This window comes from Tamandua tetradactyla, chromosome 18 (assembly GCF_023851605.1).
Source record: "Tamandua tetradactyla isolate mTamTet1 chromosome 18, mTamTet1.pri, whole genome shotgun sequence".
NCBI lineage: Eukaryota > Metazoa > Chordata > Mammalia > Pilosa > Myrmecophagidae > Tamandua > Tamandua tetradactyla.
Genome location: NC_135344.1, coordinates 35,484,590 through 35,504,730, shown reverse-complemented (window position 1 = coordinate 35,504,730; position 20,141 = coordinate 35,484,590).

The window sequence follows — 20,141 nt, the reverse complement described above, 5'->3', positions numbered from 1 at the left end:
TATAAATGCATCTCTGTAAGTTTTTAAAAACATGATTCTATTGAAAGGCCAAACATTAAGGTATAATAGTTGAACTGGTATGTGTATATAGCAAAGTCTTAAGAATGAAGCATGGACAACAGAAGATTTAGAAATACTGTGTCCACTAAATTACAAACAGGTCTGGTATATGTTGCACTCTTGCAGTCTATCATGAATGATTTCTGCAGGTATACTGAGACTGGTAGTGTAGGGGATATAGGTGAGATTTGGGGCCTACTTGTAACCATGGGAGTTTCCAGGTTTTGGAAATTTCAGTGCAAAAAATCAGGAAAGTCCAAGGCAAAATGGGATAAATTGGTCATCTTACAAAGGGTGATCCTTGACATCAAAAAGCAAAGGCAGGCTTCCGGAGAAGATGGCGGCTTAGTAAGACGAGCGGGTCTTAGTTCCTCCTCCAGAGCAGCAACTAAAGAAACAGAAACAATACAAAACAGCTCCCGGAGCCATGACAGAGACCAAAAAGACAGCGTACCCCATTCTGGAACGGCTGAACGGGCAGGGAGAATCCGCTGCGGTGAGATACCCGAGGGGCGTGCGTTTTCCTGGCCGGGGCAGCTGGCAACTGGGGTCCCCTCCACGCACGTGGCTCCCCGGTCTGACTGGGAACGTTGGATAGCGGGGCCCTCCCACCACGCTTGGTGTCTCGGGCCAGCTGGGCAATTTGGACCGGCACTCCCCCAAGCCGCGGTGGCCGGCGACCCCCCCTCCACGCGCGGTTTCCCGGGCCGACTGCGAGATTCAGATTGGCAAGTTAAAGGAGCCACAGCATCTTTTAATGGTGGGACCCGCAGACAGACGAGCGCCACGAGCGCCACCTACCGGGCAGGAAAAGAAAAACAGAGCCCAAAGATTTCACAGAAAAACCTTTCAACCAGCCGGGTCCCACACCCAGGGAAATCTGATCAAATGCCCAGACACCAGCAGAAAATAATGGATGACACTCGGAAAATTGAAGATATGGCCCAGTCAAAGGAACAAACCAATAGTTCAAATGAGATACAGGAGCTGAGACAACTAATGCTGAATATATGAACAGAAATGGAAAAACTCTTCAAAAACCAAATCAATAAATTGAGGGAGGACATGAAGAAGACATGGGCTGAACAAAAAGAAGAAATAGAAAATCTGAAAAAACAAATCACAGAACTTATGGGAGTGAAGGACAAAGAAGAAAAAATGGAAAAAACAATGGATACCTACAATGGTAGAACTAAAGAGACAGAAGCTACAATTAGTGAACTGGAGGATGGAACATCTGAATTCCAAAAAGAAACAGAAACTATAGGGAAAAGATGGAAAAACTTGAGCAGGGGATCAGGGAACTGAATGACAATATGAAGCGCACAAATATACGTGTTGTGGGTGTCCCAGAAGGAGAAGAGAAGGGAAAAAGAGGAGAAAAACTAATGGAAGAAATTATCACTGAAAATTTCCCAACTCTTATGAAAGACCTAAATTTACAGATCCAAGAAGTGCAGCGCACCCCAAAGAGAATAGACCCAAATAGGTGTTCTCCAAGACACTTACTAGTTAGAATGTCAGAGGTCAAAGAAAAAGAGAGGATCTTGAAAGCAGCAAGAGAAAAACAATCTGTCACATACAAGGGAAACCCAATAAGACTATGTGTAGATTTCTCAGCAGAAACCATGGAAGCTAGAAGACAGTGGGATGATATATTTAAATTACTAAAAGAGAAAAACTGCCAACCAAGACTTCTATATCCAGCAAAATTGTCCTTCAAAAATGAAGGAGAAATTAAAACATTTATAGACAAAAAGTCACTGAGAGAATTTGTGACCAAGAGACCAGCTCTGCAAGAAATACTAAAGGGAGCACTAGAGTCAGATACGAAAAGACAGAAGAGAGAGGTATGGAGTAAAGTGTAGAAAGAAGGAAAATCAGATATGATACATATAATACAAAAGCCAAAATGGTAGAGGAAAATATTATCCAAACAGTAATATCACTAAAAGTTAATGGACTGAATTTCCCAATCAAAAGACATAGACTGGCAGAAGGGATTACGACCCAGCAATACCACTGCTAGGTATCTACTCAAAGGACTTAAGGGCAAAGACACAGACGGACATTTGCACACCAGTGTTTATAGCAGCATTATCTACAATTGCAAAGAGATGGAAACAGCCAAAATGTCCATCAACAGACGAGTGGCTAAACAAACTGTGGTATATACATACGATGGAATATTATGCAGCTTTAAGACAGACTAAACTTATGAAGCATGTAATAACATGGATGGACCTAGAGAACATTATGCTGAGTGAGTCTAGCCAAAAACTAAAGGACAAATGCTGTATGGTCCCACTGATGTGAACCGACATTCGAGAATCAGCTTGGGAATATATCATTGGTAACAGAGACCAGCAGGAGTTAAAAACAGGGTAAGATAATGGGTAATTGGAGCTGAAGGGATACAGACTGTGCAACAGGACTAGATACAAAAACTCAAAAATGGACAGCACAATAATACCTAAGTGTAATGTAACTATGTTGGAACACTGAATGAAGCTGCACCTGAAATATAGTTTTTTGTATGTTTGTTTGTTTGTTTGTATCTTTTGTTTTTGTTTTTTTCTTTTCCTTTTTTTATATATATATATATTTTTATTAGTATTATTATTTTAATTCTCTTCTCTATATTAACATTCTATATCTTTTTCTGCTGTTTTGCTAGTTCTTTTCCTAAATTGATGCAAATGTACTAAGAAATGATGATCATACATCTATGTGATGATACTAAGAATTACTGAGTACATGTGTAGAATGGAATGATTTCTAAATGTTGTGTTAATTTCTTTTCTTTTTTTTGATTAATAAAAAAAATTTAAAAAAAAAAAAAAAAAAAGCAAAGGCAGGGCAGACCATGGTGGCTTAGTGGCAGAGTTCTTACCTGCTGTGCTGGAGACCTGGGTTCGATTCCTGATGCCTGTCCATGCAAAACAAAAAAAAACAAAGGCAGTCACTCAGAGTAAAAAATCAAAGGTGAGAGGCAGTAAGACTCATGTGAAGAAGACTGCACAGTTATGGAAAGGAGAGACCAGTGTTGGTTGAAGCAACTTGAGAAGACTTCAAGGAGAAGGTGGCGCTTAAGCTGAGCCTTTGGGATGGGGAAGATTTGGATTAGTAGGGGAGAGGTCTCTCCTGGTGGGAGGAACAATATGCACAAGAGAGAATGTCACTTTGAAGATGTGCATTTGTTGGGGCTTCAAAGGAAAGAGGAGGTATAATCCCTGCCCCGTGGAGCTTAGAACCTTGTGGAAGGAAGATAGAATTGTGCCCATGTGCAGAGTCATTGTAGAAAGGCAGCCCATAGAGGCAGCCAGCCAGCCAGCAGGGTCCTCAGCAAGCAGGCATATACAGATAAATGCTGGAAACAGCAGGCCATGGACAAGAGCTATCCAAACTCTCTGTAGACTCCTTCTGGGAAAAGTTCTGCTCTGCTCCTATAGGCTACTAGGAGCCATGTTCTAGGATTTAATGAGGATGTGATCCCTAAAGCTAAGACCCTCTTGACAACTGAGGAGGCCTCTTTTTCTCTTCCTCCCTATTGATTTCATCCATCCTTCCCCCATCCATCAACCCAATATTATTACGTGCACGTTACATTCCAGGCCATGTACTAAGGACCAGGAGCACAATGATGAGTGAAATGAGAACTCCCTCTACCCTCATGGAAGCTACAGTTCAGAGGGAGAAGACAGACATTAATTACCTACTAAGATAAATACACATGAAATTACAATCAGGATCAGTGCTATGAATAAGAGGGCCCAGGGTCCCGTGGGAATATTATGCCAGGGGTCGATCTGGTCTGGAAAGTCAGAAAGCAAGGATGGGTTGGCCTTGTTCACCAGTGGATCTTTAGCACCTTAAGTGTACAGCATAGAGGAGAAGCTCAATAAATGAAAAGGATTCAACAGTAAATCCTAAGGAGTTAGGAGACAATGTAGGATAGAAAGCCCAGGATTTGCCTGTTAGAAAAGGAATTTTTGTAGGAATAATCCAGGGACTCTTGAGGCAGAATACCTCACAATTCATCAGAATTTTTCCTGAACAATTTGACCTCTTACCACTCCACTGCCCAGATAATTGGGGGGAAGCTAAGAAATGGACTGAAGGCCATTTTCCATAATAAAGAGCATGATTCTCTCTAGCAAGATTCTTCGAGTGTTTAAATTCCCTTCTCGTCCTCCTCCAGGAACGCTCAAGGAGGACCTCTCCAGATGCCTAGCACTCCGCGCCTTGTTGTCCTCAGAAGAAATATTGGCAAAACGGGAGCCTTAAAATTAAATAGCATGGAGTGTCCAATAATTAATTTGATTTTATACCCATTGTTTATTTAATACAACTTTAAAACTACATTAAGAAGGCAGAACTGCGCAGTGTAGCATGAAAATGAGCTGGAAGCTTTCCAACTGGAGGCCAGGAATTAGAAAATTGGTCAGATGTGCAGGATGGCTTCAACTAAGAAGTAATCAAGACGCCACACTTCTGATGTTGCATCAGAAAGGGATATTCCCCCAAAGCATTCTGATTACTGATGCTGGGACTGTAGAATGGCCTGAGGCTCCCTAATCAGCCAGAGTTGAGTCAATATCAGCTATACAACCCCAAGGAGATCTTTGTCTGCCCACCGCTGCTGCTTCTCACCAGGCAGATGCCACTTGCTCCAGATTGCTTGCTTTAAAAGCCACTCTGGGGCCTAGTCTTTGCCTATTCAGAGATCACTTAACAAGGTGTTTTGTGCCTGTGCTGGTCTCATTGGTCTGTTATTATCTTGCCCAGTTGGTTTCTGCATCTTCCCTGGATCTGACCATCTTAGGTCTTCCAGACCGTTCTCCCATTTGAACATTTGCCTCCCTCTCCTTTGCTCCAGGACCTCCTGGGAACTTGATCACAAATCTGGGTCTTACCCCAGGTCCCCTTCTGGCGTCTGATCATGATTATGATTCCTTGGCCCTTGATACCTGACCTACTCCCTGGCACCTTGGACAACCAGCCCTTCATAGGCTTTAGCACCTGGCTTGGATGGGGCATACTGCCTGTTAGCCTGGTAAAAAGCCCTTAGTTCCACCTTAGCCACCAGCTCTCCCTAGGTATACCTTACCCTCCTCTTAAGCTCACATTCTTTTTCTTTCCTGCCTCCTTATCTGCTTTCATAGTCTGCTGCCCCTTTGACCTTGTGTGGTTAGTGTCTGCCCAGAGCACTCATATCCTTCAGGGAACCCATGGCTGGGCCACTTGTCAACACCCCTCCTTTCCTGTCACATAGGCTCATTCTCAAGGGAGCCTGTCCGTTGGCAGACATGCATTAACTAAGGAACCCAGATGCTTCTGTCCCTGGTGAGCCTGACCATGGTCCATCTATGGTCTTCTTTCTCCTGAGACTGAGTTCCACCTTGTGTCCCAGTTTTGATAGATGGGCCACTCTTGTTCTTCTGAGTCTCTCTCCTGATAAGTGGCCAGAATTTTAGCTTTCCTAGGTCTCAGACTCTGCCTTGGTCCAATAACTCTGCTCAAGACCCAGCTGGGTATTCAGGGCCCTTGACTTGCCAATAGACTTGCTGCAATTGCTCCCTAGTGTTCAGCTCCTGAGAAAGCCAGATTCAAGATATTGTCACCTCCCACTGGGCTGTCCTGGTGCAGCCTGACCTTTTGCTCTTCAGCATGTGCTGTTGAGGCTGCCTCCTCCCCCGTGACAAAAAGTGGTGTTCAATCCTCATGGACATGGCCCCTCCCTAAAGAGGTATATGCTTCTATGTCCCTGGGCACATCCAGTCTAGAATACCAAATAGACAATAACTTTTCTTTCAAAACGGTCTTTCTCAATGACTAATTTCTATACCACCTATCATTAAACCATAGCGTTGAATGAAACTGATGGGAAATACCATGGAAAACTCTTGGTTATCATAGAAAATACCTGTTAAAATTAGAGAACACTAGACAGCCACATATTATCAATGGCTAGATCATACGTTAAGGACCCTGACTCTGACTAAGAGAAGAAAGGGAAAAGTCACTGTTGGCCTCTGTCTGGGTTAAATAGATGAGGTTTTAGACACAAGATCTTTGGGACTTTAACCTTCTGTTTCATTAGAGACAGGGTACTTGATCTATACGCTTAACTCATACAAGGATGTGAAACTAAACAAATCTTCATACACATTTATTAATTCATCAATCTTTTAAACATTTACTGAGCACTTTCTACATCCCAGACATGGTATTGGGCACTGGGATGAATAAGTCACAGTTGTTCAAAGAACTTACAATCTTGAGGGAAAGGCAAACACTTAAACAGAAGGTGTGTGTGCTCCGTGTAATGACAAAGATAAGAAAGGATATTTGGGCAGGAGCAGGAGTGGTGGGGTGAGATGAGACAGGAGGGCCTCCTGGAGGTGAGGATGGCTGAATGGCGCTGGAGTGAAAGGGACAGAAGGGCTTTCCAAACAAAAGGAACAGCATGAACAGAGGAACGTGATAAAGGAATAACTTGGGGAGTGTGTTTGTGTTCAGTGGCATGGGAGACATAGAAACAGATTAAGGTTCTTAGGGTAGTGCTGGTTTGAAACTACTATGTACCCCAGAAAAGCCATATTTCAATCCTGATCGAATCTTGGTGGCCAGACTTATTTACAGTGGTAAACTTTAATTGGATTGTTTCCATGGAGATGTGACACACTCAGTTGTAGGTGTGACCTTTTGGCTGGATTACTTCCATGGAGATATGACACATCCAATTGTGGGTATGGCCTTTTGATTAGACGGAGATGTGACTCCACCCATTCGAAGTGGGTCTTGATTAGTTTAGTAGAGTCCTTTAAAAAGGGAAGCATTTTAGAGGAACCTCAGATGCAGACACTTGGAGAGCAGTTGCTTCAGAGCTGACAAAGACACAGATGTTTGGAGATGCTTGGGGAGTGTCAACAGAAAGAGCAGATGCCTAGACAGGGCAGAGCCCAGCAGACATCACCATATGCCTTCCCATGAGATGCTAAGAGAGTCAGAACCCAGAGTTGTGACCTGGAAGAACTAAGTGAAGGCACACAGCTGCTTAGAGAGGAAACTTACTGGCATCAGAAGCTGAAAACAGTGAACCAGGAACAAGAACCACCAGATTCCAGCCACATGCCTTCCCAGATCAGCCTTCCTTGAGCCAAGGTATCTTTCTAAAGATTCCTTAGTTTGGACATATTTATGGCCTTAGAACTGTAAACTTGTAACCTATTAAATTCCCTTTTTAAAAGCCATACCATTTCTGGTTTATTGCATTCCAACAGCATTAGCAAATTAAAACAGGGCGCAGGGTGAAAGGCAGAAAATAATGAGAGATCAGCTCAGAGATATGCTGAGTTCCAAATCCCATACTAAAAAGCTGGGAATTTACTTACTCCGTAGGAAATGAGAAATCACTCAGTATTTTAAGCAGAAGACTGATATGGTCCAATTTGGTATTAGAAAGATCACTTGGACTAGAGGTTGGAAGAATGTCTGAGAGGAGAGAAGGCCTTGGAGCAGAAAACGCGAGGGCTTAGCCAGAATCCAGACATGGGGTCATGAGGACCTAAACTAGGCGAGGGCTTAAGGGACTGGGTAGTAGGTCAGAAGTTAACATGGAGAGAAGAATGATGGGAAAATGCCAAAAAGAATAGAGTTGCCATTTGGGACGTGGTGATAAATTTAATATTATTGTAACTGCAGTACCAGAGCAGGGACAATCTCTAAAGCAGCAAGAGAAAAAGAAATATTACCTTCAAAGAACAACAGTAAGACTTATAGCCAAGTTCTCAACAGAAATAATGGAATCCAAAAGACAGAGAATAATATATTCAAAGCCCTAAAAGAAAACAACTGACAACATAAAATTCTACAATGAAAAAATCCTTCAAAAGCAAAGATGGAAAAGTGTTGTCTGTTTCCCATGGGATAGAGTAGCTTGAAGCAGACTAGTATCCCTGCCAAAAATAACCAAGAGGGCCAGAAAAAATACAGAAATCATCCATTTGGAGGCATTGGCGAGCTGCTGAAGAAAGGAGTTTGAAAGGAAGTATGCCCCCTAAGAAAAGCCATGTTTTAATGAAATTATCATTTTGTAAAGGTAGAATAATCTCTATTCAATACTGTATGTTTGAAACTGTAATCAAATCATCTCCCTGGATGATGTGATTTAATCAAGAGTGGTTGTTAAACTGGATTAAGGGATGACATGTCTCCACCCATTTGGATGGATCATAATTAGTTTATTGGAGTCCTATAAAAGAGGAAACATTTTGGAGAATGAGAGATTCAGAGAGAGCAGAATGATGTAGCCATTAGATGCAGAGAGTCCATGAGCCAGCAACCTTTGGAGATAAAGAAGGAAAACGCCTCCCGGGGAGGTTCATGAAACCAGAAGCCAGGAGAGAAAACTAGCAGATGACGATGCCATGTTTGCCATGTGCCCTTTCAGATGAGAGAGGAACCCTGACTGTGTTCACCATGTACCTTCTCACTGGAGAGAGAAACCCTGAACTTCATCGGCCTTCTTGAATCAAGGTATCTTTCCCTGGATGCCTGTGACTGGACATTTCTATAGACTTGTAATTGGGACATTTTCTTGGCCTTAGATCTGTAAACTAGCAACTCATTAAATTCCCCTTTGTAAAAGCCATTCCGTTTCTGGTATATTGCATTCCAGCAGCTAGCAAACTAGAACAGATGGGAAAATGCCAAAAAGAATAGAGTTGCCATTTGGGACATGGTGACAAATTTAACATTATTGTAACTGCAGTACCAGAGCAGGGACAATCTCTAAAGCAGCAAGAGAAAAAGAAATATTACCTTCAAAGAACAACAGTAAGACTTATAGCCAAGTTCTCAACAGAAATAATGGAATCCAAAAGACAGAGAATAATATATTCAAAGCCCTAAAAGAAAACAACTGACAACATAAAATTCTATAATGAAAAAATCCTTCAAAAACAAGGATGGAAAAGTGTTGTCTGTTTCCCATGGGATAGAGTAGCTTGAAGCAGACTAGTATCCCTGCCAAAAATAACCAGAAGGGTCAGAAAAAAATACAGAAATCATCCATTTGGAGGCATTGGCGAGCTTCTGAGGAAACGAGAATTGGAGGGGCCATAATTCTGGAGAGGCAGGAAACCTAGAGAGGTGAGCTGACTTCTGCAGCCAGCAGGAGTCTGAAGATTGGGGCTTCACTCCAAAGGGGGCACTGCTGCTGTGAGCAGAGAAACTAGCAGAACTTTTGGGGGAAACTGGGAGCTCCTACGCTCCTGCATGTTTTTCTCCTGGTAAACTTCTCTAACCAGAGCTCCCTGTGACACTACCTCTGCAAAGCAAAGGGGTGAGGTCTAGATCTCCTAATCCTTATAGTGACTCCCTTTAGGACCCTGAAAGATGTCACAGCCCAGGTAAGGGTGGGGCTGGATCTCCATTCTCCAGTCTGGCTAGCTTTCCCTGGAGCTCCCATGGAAAGAACTCGTCCTGCAAATTATTAGAGATAACAGAGCTGTTCTGGTTGAATGAGAGAGTGAGGGTCAGTGTCAGGGCTGGGAGCTCAGGAGCAGGCGTGGATGTAGAAATGGGCCACACCTCTACCAGACCTGGGAGGCCATGATTAAAGAAAAGTTAGAGATTTGAAACCCTGGCTCTTGTTCCTAGACAGGACTCGACATGGCTTCCCTCATATGAATTTCTACTCCATTTCATTGCTTGCTCTGCTCTCCCTTCTCAACCACTTGCTTGATGTCCTTCTCAATCACTCCACCCCTCTCCAACTATATCTCATCCCCCCTACAAGACTCACTGCTACCATGAGCCTGTTCATATCACATACAGAGCCCATCTTCCTCAATACCCTGGGATAACGTACATTGATTACAAGCCCCTTTATAGGTATTACTCAATATTGTAACATTGGTTGCAAGCCCCTTTATAGGGCTCCATGGACAGCCCCCAACTACTCTACTAGACTGTAAGCTCCATGAGGGCAGGACCAGGGCCATGCACAGAATACCTATCCAACACCTGATGCTTTAAGTGAGAGAGATAATAACAGCAGCATTCTCAAAAGGCAAAGTATCTCAGTGCCCACGGTCAGAACAAACCTAGATTCTTAGTCCCTGTAAGGCAGAGGCCTTGTTTTCTCTTTCATCTCCCATTTCCAATGTTTTCACTCCAAATGTCAAATGAATAAATGAATGAATGAAGGCACTTTTCACAGGTATCTTTATGAATAGCCAGTTCCAGATTTTGGATTTTTAACATTAGACTCAGAAAACCACTGGATCTTAACTTTTGGGTCATAAATCCCTTTCAGAGTCTTGTGAAAGATACAAATCCTCTCTCTAGAAAAATGGATCTTCACACATACCCCAAAAATGTGCATGCAATATTTGGAGATTTCTAGAACACTCCAACCCCCAGACTCAATCACCAGTGCAGTGACTCTTGATAATTTACATCTGATGGAGTGGAGCAGGAATTACGATCAAGGGTTGGGTCCTAGCAGTGATGGCACCGGTGGCCACAGATATTTCCCTCCAAAGAGAGTCCAAAGGGATGTGAGCATTTCCACCCACTCAGGTACCTACATGATTAATAAACTGGGTAGCCATTTATAATCTTAGACAAGTCACAGAACCTGTTTCCTTGTTGCAAAAAGTGAAGACTAGATTGCCAAGAGAAGGAGGTTCCACTCAATTGAATGGATGATTAGTTCAAGGCTCAACAAGATCAAGGCCACATCTTTTGTTTCCACAGAGAATCCCAACACTGAACTCAAGGACAGAGTCAATGCCAATTGACATTGAGTGCATCACCTCTCTAGCCTTAGGTTCTTTGTGGCTCCATCTCCTTATTGTTATCTTTGGGGGTAGAATAAAAGTCCCCAAAGATAACCAGGTCCTAATCCTTATAAGGTGCTCTAGTTTGCTAGCTGCCGGAATGCAATATACCAGGAACAAAATGGCTTTTAAATGAGGAATTTAATAAATCGCTAGTTTACAATTCTAAGGCCAAGATAATGTCCCAATTAAAACAAGTCTATAGAAATGTCCAATCCAAGGCATCCAGGTTCACAAAGGCCACTGAAATTTAAGGTTTCTCTCTCAAGTGAGAAGGCACATGGTGAACACAGTCAGGGCTTCTCTCTCAGCTGAAAGGGTACATGGCGAACATGACATCATCTGCTAGCTTTCTCTCCTGGTTTCCAGTTTCATGACACTCCCCGGGAGGCATTTTCCTTCTTCATCCCCAAAGGTCATTGGCTCATGGACTCTGCTTCCTGGTGCTGCAGCATTCTCTGCTCTCTCTGAATCACTCTCATTCTCCAAAATGTTTCCTCTTTTATATGACTTCAGAAACTAATCAAGACCCACCCCAATGGGTGGAGACATGTCTTCACCTAATCCAGTTTAACAACCACTCTTGATTATATCACATCTCCAGAGGAGATGATCTGATTACAGTTTCAAACATACAGCATTGAATAGAGATTAGAAGAAATGACTATCTTTACAAAGTGGGATTAGGATTAAAACATGGCTTTTCTAGAGTACATACATCATTTCGAACCAGCACATAAGACAAAAGGGACTTTGCAGACGTGGTTAAGTCAAGGATTTTGAGATGGAGAAAGTAGTCTGGATTATCCAGGTGGGCAAGTTTTAGCCTTATAAGAGGGATACAGAAGGAGATTTGCACAGAAGAGGAGAAGGCAATGTTACAATGTTAATGGAGTTAAAATATGTAAAATGCCTAAAATAGTGCCTTGGAGAGAATAATCACCACAGTTGTACTATATGTGTATTATAATATAATATAATAGTTATTATTATTCCTTTCTCAGTATTTAATTTGAGCCAGCAAGTCATTTAGCAGGACTCTGGAACTGAACTCTTTTATTTATTGTTATCTACAATAGACTCATCATTATGTGGCAATTACAGAAGAATATAAGGTACAGTCCCTGTCTTCGAGGAGCTTACAGTCTAGAAGGGGAAATAAGACCTACACACATGATGGAGCAAATATCAATTTTAGATATGTTACAAGACTGGAGAGGTAGAGGAGGCCACAGGAGGAAAAGTGCTGTGTGGATTGGGTGGTCAGGGAAGGTTTCACAGAGGAACAGGAAGTGAGACGATTCCATAGGATTTAGAAGAAGGTGCATTTGTTTTCTATTGCTGTTGTGACAAATTACTACAAATTTGGTGGTTTAAAACAGTATAAATGTTTTATCTTACAATTCTGTAGATCAAAAGCTCAACACAGATCTAACTGGGCTAAGACCGAGGTGTTAGCAGGGCTGTATTCCTTCTGGAAGCTCTGGCAGAGAATGTTTCCTTGTCTTTTCCAGCTTCAAGAGGGCACCTACTTTCCTGGCTCACAGCCCCCTACCTCAGAGCCGGCAATATCGGGTGAATATTTCTCATGCTGCCATCTCCCTGACTCTCCCTTTTAACTTTCACTTCCTCTTTTACCCAGATAATCCATGACACTGACCCTGGTTTTCAGCCAGCTGATTAGCAACCTAAATTCCTCTTTGCCATGTCACCGCACATATTCCAGGGGATTAGAAGACAGTGGGGAGGACGATATTATTCTGCTCACCACAGAAGGAGACAATAAGGAGGTCATTCCAGACAGAAAAATATGAGCCAATGCCCGGTAGAAGGAGCTTATGACGTTGCTTTAGGGCTCAGTGAGCAGAGAAACTAAGGTTCCAGAAGTGGATTGGGGAAATAAGACAAATAATTAGTTGAGAGCCACATGGTAGGCAGAGAGCCTGGAATGCCAGGATGGGGAAAGACTCTGTTCTATGAACAAGAGAAAGCAGGGGTGCTGGATGGGAGTGTGCTTTAATGGGCACCTGGATGTAGCAAAAGGCAGGAGCACGGTGAGAAAGCCATTGGCATTCGTTTCTTTGACCTTATCTGCATCAGGGCCTAGGAAGTGAGACAAAAGGGTCATCCTGGACATAATATGGGCATCTATGGGGCAGGTGTATGATGAATATAATAAAAAACAGCAGGACACTCAAAACAGAGAGAAAATGGGAAGTGAGGAGGAGAGAAGGTGGAGAAAGAGGCAGAGTTTAACCCATTCGTAACCTGCTCCCATCTTTTAATTCCCATTGAATAGGCCTGATTCCGTTTTGATGGAAAACATACCCAGCGCATGGTTCCGAAGGCTATAGAATTGAGAGCTATTAAATACTAAAAAGACAAGGTGAGAAACAATTTGCAAAATCTCCTCTTTTTATAGACTGCAGCGATTGAGAAAAATTGAGTAAATTCCCCAGCTGCCTCAACTGCAGTCTGTTTCAAGATTCCATCAATTTTTTACGGTACAATCAATATTTATGAATCCCCAAAGAAATGTCGCAAAGAGAAACCCAGCGCAACATTTTCTCAGTGGTTTGCAGAGATGTAACAGGGGGACCTAAATAACTTTTAAAATAATCTCAATGACAATCAAACACTCTTCCATAGCCAATACGGTTTAATGTTGTGTTTATATTAGCGCTGGTCTGCGGGGGGACAGGGGCGGGGAAGAGAAACCGCTTGGAGTTTAATCTGTCCAAAAGATGACACTTGGCTATAATAAGTATGCGGTAATATGGTACTTAAAAATTCAAAGGAAGTGCTATATTAAAAAGTCCCTGGATTTTTTTTTAATGCATTAAAATATCCTCCATTGGTTAAGCAATGGATTTTTTCAGTCAGCTGGAAAAAAAGATTTCTGGGGGAAAAAAAAAAACCAGGCAAACAAATCCACATTGCTTTAATGGCTACTTTAGGTTTAATATCTAAACTTATTTAAATAACTCTGAGCCCTCCTGCTGAGAAATATTGAAACTAATGGATTCCTTTGTGTGTAATCTCCATTTAAATGTAGAGTTTAATTTCCCTTTCGGCTAAACCTGTGTGAAACTTGTCTCGAAATGTCCCTCTAAAAAAAGAAAACCCCATACAGAATATTTAGGGGGATTCCTTTATTTTATTTAAAATTAATTTGGGGCATTAAAACTAAATAGCCAGCCAAAAGTGAGCCCGCAGACCCCCCGCCTTTATACCTGGGGTCTGAGGTGGCCGTTGCGCAGCTGTGGCACCCACGCATGTGCAGGTGTCCGCCTGCGAGGGGTGCCAGTCGGCCTCCGCGGGGTGGGCCACCCGGCCATTCGGAGGACTTTGCTCGCCCACCCCCCTGCGCGCTGTCCCCACCCTTTTCATAATGATAACACCAAAATCCTACTACTGGAGTTTCATCTCGGTGGCTTAGGGAGATGTCTGCTAGATGCAAATTGCCTCAGGCAGGGTCGTACTTCCCGCGTGGCGGAGGACCGCTTTGTGTGCATGAATATGCATAGAATCACGGGGGCCGAATGGGGACTAAGACCTAGAAATGAATCGATGGTGCCCTTTTCCTCACAGACAATGAAGCCGTGGCCCAGAGAGGGGTAAGTCACCAACTCAGTGTCAGAGGTGGGAGGAAAACCCAGGTGTCCCCATTCCCGGGCTGCCGTGCTCCCTTTGACCTGGGAGCCTCGCACAGCCATGGGTGATTTCGCTTGCTTTTTCATTCCTGCCGTGTAACCAAGCACTTAAACCACACATGTAAATACACCTAAACCTGAGTGTGTGGGTTAAAGTCCAAGTTGTTTTTTTTATAAACGCTCCAAAGCGTGTAGGTATGAGATTATTAGGGTTTCCTGAGCATCTTATCTCAATGGTTTAGATGAAATTCGGATATAAAAGCTGTGATTTAATATAATTCTTCTGGCAACACCCTAGTGCATAAATCATCCACACCGATATGTGCCTGACTAATCAGAGAAGCTTCTACTCTGGCCAGGGTATTTCATGGGCAATGGTGTGTACTAATGGTTTAAAGCTGAGCGTCAGAGAGGAAGACAGACAGACAGAAAGACAGAGAGATGGAGAGAGGTAGGAGGATCTTCTACAGAACATCCCTGAGATGGGGAAAGAGCTGCCACCAAAGGCAGGAGTCCTGGGTTCTGGTCCCACTTCCTTCTCTTACCAACTATGGAAACAGCATCATTTGCTCCCTTTATAAAATGGGGATGAGATTAATAATTTAGTAGATGGAAGCAGGACCTGATGATTTGAGGGAACTCCTCAGGTTATAGGACTTGATTATATTACATCATAACATCACAGTAAGCTGAGGACAAAGAAGGTCTAAGGTCCAGTTTTACCATGGACAGCGCATTACAAAAGCACAGACACACATACACACCAGCTCTTAAGTCAAGATCCATTACACAGGCTTGCTTACCACGAAAGACTTGGAAAATATGAAGGTCCAACATGATCCCTAGCCTGAGATTGTCCTGCTGTTTTAAAACCAGCTTGTCTTGACCCTCAATCTCACCAAGACCACTGGTAGAATAGCCTAATAAGCCAGTGGCCTGGGCAGAGGGAGTTGAGGGGCACTATGAACTCTATGGTCCAAAAATTTGATCCCTACCAGCCTGTCTCAAGGATCAGGATGTTTAGTCACTTCTACATTGAAACCTTCTATTTGAATGAAGACTTAGTGCCCAGGAAAGACATTACTATTATCAATTATTTATACCTTAGCCAGAATCAATTCATCTGTCACCTGGTGGAGCCTTAAAGATTTCAGAAAGTTATTCCAGAAGTTGGGAGTGACATAGGCCTAGACTTCACCTGTCATCTACGAAAGCAAAAGCTCATCTAGAATGACAGTTGGGGTCATTGGAAGCCTGTGCAGAGGGAGGGTACTCAAAAGGGTTTAGGGGGAGCCCAAAAACAAGCTGCTTCCTTCAGAATGGTCTGAGGACTGGCACAGGTGCATGCTCAGGTGCTGTGCTGTGCTCTGGGCTGTGAGAGCCTCAGAGAAGCAGAAGTAATGACTCTTGCTTTCAAGAAGCTTATTGTCCAGTTGAGGAGATAAAGACATTATAGACTTCAGTACTGAACTAGAAACCATGAACTTGGAGCATTGTGGAGGCTTAGAGGGGAAACCAGGTTGTTGGGAAGGTCAGAAGAGCTTCAGAGAGAAGGTGACAGCTTGAGAAAGGCCATCAAGGACTGGTCAGATGTGGGGGGGGCGGGGCAGAAAAATTAGGACAATAGAGAGGGATGCAGAGCTCACTGGCAGCTCCAGAATGTCATGGCAGTTACATGGCCTCCTTTTGAGCCAGTGTTCTAGGGGTCATGGGCCAAGATTCAGACTCCACCCACAGTGGCAAGAGTTGAAACCACTGACCGGTGGGTGGGAAGGCTTCCCTCCCTCCTCCAGCCCCCAGTGCAGCCCAGTGCTAACCCCTGAGGCCCTGCTGCCTGTGCTGCTCCCTCAGTACAGCATGTGGTGCCAGAGCCAGAAAGATCCCCTGAACACTTCTTATCCAGGGGTTCTCACCTTTGAGGCCACAGTTCCCTTTAAGGATAAAAGGTATGGGCACTCTCCATTGAAAAGAAATGTACTTACACGATACATATACAATTTCACAGTGGCCAAAGACCGCTGGAAACCATCCTCAAACCAGTTAGTGAAATCTAGTCTGATCCCTTTATTTTACCAAGGAGTGGATCAGGAGTTAAAAAGTGACAGGCCCAAGGTCACTTTCTACACAGAGACAGAGTGAAGGCCAGAGCTCAGCTCTCTCCTTCTAGTGCACTGATCTTTGGCAGTTTGTTCAAATACATTTGTATCATTAGGTATCTTTTCATATTTAACTGCCAGAAGAATGCTGTGACAAACCACTCCAAAACTCAGTGGCTTGGAACAATGCACATTTATTTAGCTCTTGAATCTGCAGATCAAAGATTTAGGCTGGACTCAACTGGGTGGTCCTTCTGGTCTCAACTTAGTTCCCTCATCTAGGGGTGAGCCAGCTCTTAGTGGGTCTGAACTGGCTTCAACTGGAACGACTGGGATGACTCACCTCTGTTCCACATGTCTCTCTCCTCCATTAGGCTAAGCTGGGCATGTTCTCATGGTGATGGCAGAGGTTTAAGAGGGTAAATCTCAGTGCAAAGCCAATTTCAAGCTTTTGCTTGTGTTACATTTGTTAACATCTCATTGGCCAAAGCTAGTCACATGATTCAGCTCAATGTCAAGTGGTAGAGCAGGCCAGCTGTCCATGGTGAGAGGGCACTGTGAAGTTATGTGGGAAGGCGTGTGGCTATAGAGAAGGGGGAAGAACTGAGACCATTGTTACAATCTACCAGCTATGGCTTATAACCCCCGATTATATAATATGTTCCTCAAGGGCCAGTGCTGTGTCTCACTCTTCTCTGTAACTAAATCTCTGGCACAGGGCCTGGCAGAGGAGACATACATTGATTGCTGGGCTCGTCGGTGTGTGTACTCACATAAATGACCCAATCCCACTGAACCACATGCAGAGCAAGACTGAGTTTCTCTGTGTTTCAGTCTTTGCCTGGAGACAGTTTACTTATGGCAGGCTAATGAGAGTGAGTGCTCAAAAGCCTTTGCCTCCAAGAGAAGGGGGCAGACTAGTTCTAAATGAATTTCAAGAAGATAAGCTTATCTATGGCATCTCTCTATTATAGGTCCCTCCAACTTCTGATGGTTCTGCTTGCTTCCTTCCTAAGGGGTGTTCCTGCTGTACCCCATTTTTGAAAATCCCACACTGCAGCATCATGCTCTAGCCCACTCCCAACTAGTTCCCTTGGATTCAAAATGACCTGTTTTCTCACTATAGAATTGCCCATTTTCTCAGTGCTAGGTATTAGGAAAGCTATCTGATTAAACAGCATTTGTGCATTGACCTCAAAATTATTTTTCTCCCTTGCAACTTTATTTTTATCCACCCTCCTCCCCATACCAGGGCATGTACACACACAAATGCACAAATGCACACACTGCCCTGCTTCTTTTCCCTTGTCCCAGTCATTTCTGAGCACTGTAGTCAGACGTTTCTATTTCTACTTAGCTGTTAGAAGGAAAATATCACTTCTTATCTTAGCCCCCTGATAATCCCAAAAGTCAGCTTTCTCCAGAGGTTGGGGCTGGGAATTGTACAGGACAGGCTAAAGGAGAGGCTTTAGCTTGCCGCATACAAGATGACCTTCAAGCCAGTTCTTTCTGGCAAAATGGAATGTTAGAACGTCGCAGTACACTTTGCTGGTTATATAGCCCTTGCCACCTAGCCATATCAAAAATGACCCAGGTCCAGTGCACAGCCTGAATCAGCAACCACAAATGGCCCAGGCACCATGGTGCCCCTCAGGTGACCTGGCTTTTGTTCTTCTAGGCACTTCATACTGAATGCTGCAAATTGGTTCAATCCAATCCTTTGTTTGGGAGATGTTGTCCGACAAAGAGAAGATGGGTCTTAGAACATTTCTCTATAAAATATAATACATACCCTAGTCATAGAAGAGCTGCATCCTCGGGAAGCTATGTGACTGATGAGGACATATGCTAACCCCCTCCACATTCCAGTACGCGCAACTTGCAATAAACTTACCAAAAGCACACCTCTTCCCTAGTAGCTTTCAGGAAATTGAATGGTAGAGAGAGGGGAGGGTGGAGGAAAATGAAATTTTACTCCCAACCTAGAACTACACCTACTCATGGGTGATTCCATAAAGGCTTATTTTGATGTTGTTTTCTTAAAGGCTGAATTCATTTTATTGGTGTCACTGACTAGCGTACTGTTGGTTCTTAATTCCTTGCAGTCCAATAAGAGTATCGTCAGGTTAACTTGGTCTCTGCTTTATGTAATTACAATTCCAAACTCCTCTCTTTCATCTTCTGCCTTTCCAGTCTGTTGGCCACAGAGCATAATCATCGCCCATTGCCGAGAACACTCCGAGGGCACTCAGAATGAGGGTGGGTAGCTCATTATTCTTGTAGATCTGGCCCAGAGTTAGATTCCCTGCTGGTGGTATTACTTTCCAGTATATGGGGTCTGTGTTCACTCTGTTGAAATGTTTCTTAATTAAGAATCTTTTTTTCTGTCTTATGCATAAATTAATCAAGGTAATTATTGCAGCATTATTATTATTACATTGTACTTATAGCGCTCTTACCTCCAAGGTGCTCAAAGTAGTTTATAGATTTTTTAATCTAATGAACTCTAGTAGCCTCTAGGCAAGATGGAGAGCAGAGCAGGGATTATTAGAGTCACACTGTAGTGGAGAAAATGGGTCAGGCCAGGAGTAGGGGTGGCTGCCGGTAGCTACAAATCCATGCTCTCCCCTGCCTGTGGAGGTGGGGGTGCAGGAAAAGGGCTGCCTTTGGGGGCAGTAGGAAGCATTCCCTATCGAAAGATATCCACATGGCAACTTTGGAGCCCAGAGAGCTCCTCCTAGCAGGGTTTTGGCTTGGAAAGCAAACCAGAAATCATGGTTACTCCTCCCCCTTCTTCTATTTTCAATTTATACCTGTCCTTAAGTCTGACCAAATCGTTGAACTTTGTGGAGCTGGAGGCAAAGAGTGTGAAGACAGAGGAGAAAACCTTCCTTACACTCGGCGTCAGCATTGCCCAGTTTTCTCTGATGTGACTCCCTGACACTGACTCACAATGCCATGGTTTCCTGTGCCTTCCCCTGAGGCTCCGAGTGCCTTGGGAGCAGCAGAGCAGAGGGCCACAGTAGTCTGAGGGAGACCCGAGGACTGATGGAGATGGGGGTGGTTCCAGCCCACTCTCATCTGACTAGGGGGCAACAGGAGCTGGCAGCAGCAGGTCAGAACCTTGGGCTGCATGTTCCTGAATTTAGGTGGGTGACAGGGAGAACACCCCTGCCGATGGACACGCAAATATAATAACAATAATTAGAATGTTAAATAGTTTATTATTACTGGTAATAATAAATGAAATAATAACAAAATATAATACATGAAATAATTTCTTATTAAGTAATATAAATAAGTAATTTCATTAGTAATACTTAAAAGGAAAATCATAACAACAATAATATCACCTGGCAATCACGCAGGTCTATTTCCGTGAACAGATAGAGACTAATTTTCTCTTGTGAGCTGTCTGGGTGATGTATGTGTGATGTCAGCACCCACACTGTCACAGAATCTAGGAGTCATTCATCAGCATG